At 52.5% G+C, this 6326-nt stretch overlaps 1 pseudogene; it reads right to left on the reverse strand.

Moving 5' to 3' along the window:
* Positions 1–5504: 5504 nt before the first annotated feature.
* Positions 5505–5621, reverse strand: LOC136662624 (5S ribosomal RNA; annotated as a pseudogene).
* Positions 5622–6326: the final 705 nt, after the last annotated feature.

Raw genomic sequence — 6326 nt, forward strand, 5'->3', positions numbered from 1 at the left:
CCTTGCAGGTCTCGTTATCTGGTGCGCTCCCTGGGGCATTTGGTGGGCCGTTGTGAGATACAGGAAGCTGGACTAGATGGGCCTATGGCCTGATCCAGTGGGACTGTCCTTATGTTCTTAACTACAATTCCCAGAAGGCCTTGCAGGTCTCTTGCTATCTGGTGTGCTCCCTGGGGCATTTGGTGGGCCGCTGTGAGATACAGGAAGCTGGACTAGATGGGCCTCTGGCCTGATCCAGTGGGGCTGTTCTTATGTTCTTAACTACAATTCCCAGGAAGCCTTGCAGGTCTCGTTATCTGGTGCGCTCCCTGGGGCATTTGGTGGGCCGTTGTGAGATACAGGAAGCTGGACTAGATGGACCTGTGGCCTGATCCAGTGGGGCTGTTCTGATGTTCTTATGTTAACTCTCAAGTCCCAGAACCTTCATAGCTCTGTAAAGGGTGGGGGGGGGGGGCAGTCAGCAGCATTCTGTCCCTTCCGATGGTGTTGTGATGCACTTCAGGAAAGGAGCTGTACCTGGTGTCACCAGTGGGAGGTATCCAAATTCCTGCCTCTTCTTCAGGACCTGCTTGCGGTCATCTGCTGTTACTCTATCTTCTTTTGACCAGTTGACAAGTACCACCTGGCTGCAGCCCGGCTGCTGCTGAAGGCCAGGCAAAAAGGCCCACCCCATTTCAAGGACCCAGAATGCTTTCCCAAGCTTTGCAGTGCAGCCAGGAGCTCCCACCTAGCCTCTCACTGGGATGTTTCCAAGCGAAGGCCGATTCACGCCCCAGCTGCAGTCTCACCCTTGGCCTGAATCCACGTTTTCTTGTCACCGACTCTTGGAGTTTTGTCTCCCATCCTAGATTCCATCATGATTCCTCTGGGTAGGGAGCCTCTCCCGTATCGCCCATCTGGATCTCCCCCTCAGCTTTCCCTCTCCCTTCCTTATGATGCAGCAGCACCTCCTCAACAACCCTGATAGCAATGAAGCCCATCCCACAGAACGTTCTTTTGCAGTTGCAATTAAAGGTGCATTTGTCTGGAGATCTGGGCATCTCACCTTCCACAAGCACCAAGATCCACTGGGAGTGCCAGAAGACAAGAGCCCTGGAATCCTGCATGCAGCCCGGGGTCCCTGTACATCAGTGTGTAGGTGTGTGGCCGATGGGCAGACAAGTAGGCACAACACAGGCCTGCTACAGACCCGGTGATTGAAGGTTGTCTCAGGCAGCTTGTCAGGCAAGCATTTCCGCCTCCTCTTTTCTCTCCTCCCTCACAGGCAGGAGCAGATTGCAAACAGACGGGCTCTCAGCAAACTGTATCCCTCTGCAGGGCAGCAACCTCTCAGTAAGTGCCTTTTCCAGGCAGGGGGACAAAGCGGCAGTCGAGGCACCAGCAGGGATGTCGAACTGCAAACGAGACACCCAATGGCTTCCTTTATTGCAGGGAATCCATTTGGCATCTCACTTTCAAAAGGAGGTTCTGCTCATCCAAAGAGTCGCAGGGGCCGAAGCCCTTCTGATTGACATGACTCCCAAGGTCTCCTGGAGAGCCTACCTGGGCTCAGGGCAGTGCCCTGGCAGGGCTCCTCACTCCCTGCCCCAAACAACAGAATGTCCAGGGAAGCTTTTCTGCAGCTCTTAAAACCTGCCTCTGATGCCCAGGATGTCACAGAGCTGGAGAAGGAGCAGGTGATTTTCTAGCTGGATCCTAAAATGTCCAGGGGCTTTTGGAGCATTTGCTCTAGGAAGGAAAACCAGGAGACCCTTTTCCTTTTGGAGGGGGAAAATTACTTGGGAGACACGTGGCAGGGTTGGGCTCTTTGCCACAATCGTCTGATCCATGCCCACCCAAGAGGTGCAGGCAAGGGTTAGCCATGTGGACTAGATGGCCTCCAAGATCCCTCCCAACTCTTGCAGTCTGTGAATCTCCTCAGAACTCTGAGGACAGTCTGTGGGAGTGTCTTCTTGTTGGAGTTCCTTCCTGCTTTCCTGATGGGAAGCCCAAATCTCAAGGGCTGCTCCGTCCATAACAGTGCCCGGCAAGGCCCCTCACTTACCAAAATCCATCCAGTGAGGATAGGGGGCAAGTCGCACCTGGACTGGCACCTGCATTATGCCACAACACCCTCCCTCCTCTCCCTGACTCCTGTCTTTCTGGCCCTCGGTCAAGACCTGCTTGAGTTGCCCGGGCTTTCAACCCAGTATTTTAGGGGCAGCTGTTCTTTTTCTTTGTTATCCAAATATTTTGTTCTCAGTCCTTGTGCTTCTTCAGTTTTAAGTATGACTCACGTTGTTGCGTACTTTGTGTGTTTTGCATTTCATAAGTTGCCTTGGGCGTTTTGTGGAGAGCCGGAGTATAAATGCCAGGAACACACAAATGACTGAGGAGCTGAAGGCGTCATTACGAAGGAACAGCCCTGCACACCTCCTCACCCAAGGATGCATTAGACTTGTGGTGAACGAATGCGTGTCCCCCAAGACTGAGCTGCGCTTTTTCACAGCTTGAACTCACTAGCTGAAGGGTGACCAGTTAGCAGCTTGTGCTCCCAGAGAACGACTCAGGTAAGCATTTTCTGCACATGCTGTTGGGCCAGATTTTGAGGAGAGCAGTGCTGTGAGAATAGGCCCCCAAATGCCTTGCCTTGGGTATGTGGTGCATCAGGGCAATGATTCCGCTCCCCAGAGTGGGCAGCGACAGTAGCTCCAGAACTCCTTCGGTGTTCCTCTGCAATGGCATCACTGGGGTTTGCACCACCCCCATGATGGACCTCCTCCCACGCAGGGAGCAGGGCAATGACTTGGGTGGTGGGCATGGTGATGTACTCTTGCCACGCCCCACTGGTTTTGGGGCTATACCTTTTGATAGAACACAGATGTTTCAACATGGTTTTTTCATTGCATTCTGCTGTAAATTACGCATTGTATAGTATAAACCATGATGGTATTCCTACAGACCGTGATTTTAGCAATTTTGGTCACTAGTAGTGTAGCTCCCCCAGGGTGTCACCTTAGAAAACCTTTTTAGTTCCATGCTGTGTCATAATAACACCTCATTGACTCTTCAAACAATCAGTCTCATTGGCTCGTTTTGAATTAAGGAAATGTACTTTTTTGTTAGATAAGACAGTTGAATTTTTTTTCTGGTTTTTTTACTAAAACATTTGACAGAATTGAGATATTTCAGCCTGGTGTTTTTCATTGCATTCTGCTGTAAATTACACATCAAATGATATATAACATGATGGTATTATGCCTAAAACCCGTGATTTTAGCAATTTCGGTCACTAGCGCACATCATCCTCCCCCTCCGTGCGTCACCCGGTGAAGCCCACTCCTCCCGCACCCCCCAGCAGTGCCAGGGCTCCTCTGCCCTGAAGTAGGTTCTCTTTCAAAATTCTAAGTGGATGCCTCCTTCCTTGCTCTCCAGGCGCCTGAGAAGTCTGTCAGTCACAAGTCAAAATAGTCTCAGCCACATCATCAAACACATGTGTTTGTTAATTAACAAATAAATCAAGCCTGTCTTGCCAATTAGGAAAATGCAGCAAGTGTTGCCTTCCTTCCAGAGTGTGCTCCTTTCCTTCCACGCCCACCGCAGTCTTGCTGTCTCCGTGAGCCCTCCCAACCACCCACCCCAGCCTTGGTCGCTCACTTGTGTTGTCAGGGGAGCAGTGAGGAAGGAGGCCTGTCAGAACCAGAGGGCTGAGAGTCAAGCATTCTGTGGCAGTGGAAGGGCTTTCTGTGTCAACTCAGGCCTGCTGCAAGCAGTGGCATAGGTGTGCCATCTGGCACCTGGGGGCACAAATTTTTTAAACCCCCCCCCCCCGCCTCTTTCAGTTTCAGCAAAAACTGAAAACGCCTAAGACCTCCGGCAGGACTTCTGAAGCCCGGGGAAGCCATAGACACACGTCCCAAGCCTCAGAAGGCATCAGAAGACCTGCCAGAGGCCTTAGAAAGGCATTTCCAGTATTAGCAAAAACCAGAAGTGCCTTTCTAGGGCCTTCAGCAGGCAAACTGAGGTTCAGGAAGGCTGCACACAGTGTCCCCAGGGCTCAGTGGAAAGGCACCCTTCTGACACCCCCTAGGAGAGGTACCAGGGTCTATTGACACCCCCGGGGCCCCTTAGCTATGCCACTGGCTGCAAGTATATGCCCTTGATGCTGGCCACTGATCCACCTGGCAGGGCTTGTCCACCCTGACCAGCAGTGGTACTCCAGAATTTTGGGGAGAGCCCTTTCCCAACCCCTTTCCCCAAGGCCTGTTTGACTGGAGACTAAACCAGGAACCTTCTGCACGCAGGAGGGGCTCGGGACCTGAGCTGTCAGTCTTCCCCGACAAGTGTGATGCCCCACTCTCTCTCTGTGTGCAGCAGAAAGCAAACTGCCACCTTTTGTGCAGCAGAGTGCCGACCTGCCAGCTGGTCCCCTGGTCATTAGTGTAATTTTATTCAGCTTTCAAAATTCCTTGCGCTCCCTGGGTGCAGAAGCAGAGCCGCTGTAAAGGCCGCCTCTCTCCATGTCCTCCCCGTTGCCAGCACTGAGCCAGAGACCGTGGTCAGAATTTGTGGTGTCACAGGGAGCTCTTTGAAAAGGTCAGGCTATTAGGGAACATTATTGTCGCTCCCGTAACATGGCGGCCATTAGAATGCTGTCATCCCCTCTGCAAGAGGCTTGTAATGAAAGAGGGGAAGAGCAAAGAGGAGGTGGGGGGTGAAGAGGGAGGGGTGGCGGGAGCAGGACATGGCACTAAATTAATTCTGATGACAAAGATAATAGCAAGTTCAGGAAACAGTTGCCAAATGAATCCATTATCATTATCGTGTCAGCGCCAGCGGGTGGAAGGTTCTCTCCTCGGGGGCCTCTTACAGAGGAGCACAAGGAAGCCCCGCAGCAGAAGCATCAGGCTGGAGGAGCCATGCGCTGAAGAGTGCGCCTCCCGTCCAGCCCCTCCAGAAGTCGCCCTTCCTTCGTACACACCCCGATTGCTAAGTTGGCGCTGGAGGTGCCAGGATCCTGAGAAAGCAGATGGGGCTGTCAGGGCTAGAAGGGAGGAGACGTTGCACATGGAGCTGCACATCTCTTGGCCAACCTGCGTGGAAGTCGGTGACTTTGTCAGGGGAGCCTCTCCATCTGCTGTTGGGTGAGAAGCCATAACTGTCTTCCACGCCAGGGGCATTTTGAGATAACATGAAGGCTGTTCTGGGCTCTCCTCACCAGAATTACACTGAGCCACCCCCAGTGAAGAATGCAAGCCTGGAAACTGGTTGGCCCCAGGGTGTCTGGGGTTCCCCCTAAGGTCTGCTTTCATTTCGCTCAGCAAGAGCTGACTGCAGCACTTTAATGCCAGTTTTGAATGCTCCCCTGAAGTAAACACTCTCTGTGATTACAAAAATATACCCTCTGTCATATCAAGAAGAAAGTCTCTGGTCCAACTCACTCCCTGCGATGCTGGTTTTCTTAGAAGGAAATAGGACAAGGATTGGTTGGTTGGCAACCTTCAGTCTCAAAAGACTCTGGTATAAGCCTACAGCACCCGGTATTCCCAGGCAGTCTCCCATCCAAGTACTAACCAGGCCTGACCCTGCTTAGCTTCTGAGGTCAGACAAGATCAGGCATGTGCAGGGTAACAGCTGCTGGTTTTCTACTTGCAGGAAAAATGTTTGTTTTGGTTTGCATAGGAGAGTATTCCTACCTGTAGTGAGTACAGTCCATTCTACCACCTCAGGATTTTGCCACGTCACTCAGCCTTCCAGGCTGGGCCTCCGAACAGCCTGCACTCTGCAGTGTGGCGCCCAGTGCGGCTGTGGAATGCTGTCCTTGGCCATCCACCAGATGCATGCTCGCTGACATCAGTCAAGCCTGATGTGCCAAAGTCACTTCCCACATGGTGTGCTGGACCAGGGCCATTAACTGCTATAATGCGGAGTCCAGCTGAGCCACCAGCCTTACTGATGGACAAGTCTGTGAATGACCCCTTGTCAGGGTGGCTGAGTTCAGGGTATGGGGGTAACAGCCCTGCCCAGCAACTGGAAATCAATACAGGTGTCATAATGACCACTCATTGATAGGCACACTGGCCAGAAATGTCTCGATTTTCAGGCACGATGCCCAGGAGGTTGGCCTGGGAATCCGCCCCTGAGGCTTCTCTCTCCCATCTCAGTGGTTGTGCATTCTGCTCCCAGGGGGCCTCCCTTTGATTCCTGTCTCCAGTGCCAGGCGAAAGGTCCCTGGGAGTCGGCTCCCTCTTGCCACTCTGCCACTTGTCACCGCGAAGGCAATGGCGACACTGTTATTATACATGGCCTCAAAGACCGTCCAAGGCAGTAGAAGATGAATTATGTTT

The sequence above is a fragment of the Tiliqua scincoides genome, chromosome 11 (assembly GCF_035046505.1).
Source record: "Tiliqua scincoides isolate rTilSci1 chromosome 11, rTilSci1.hap2, whole genome shotgun sequence".
Lineage (NCBI taxonomy): Eukaryota > Metazoa > Chordata > Lepidosauria > Squamata > Scincidae > Tiliqua > Tiliqua scincoides.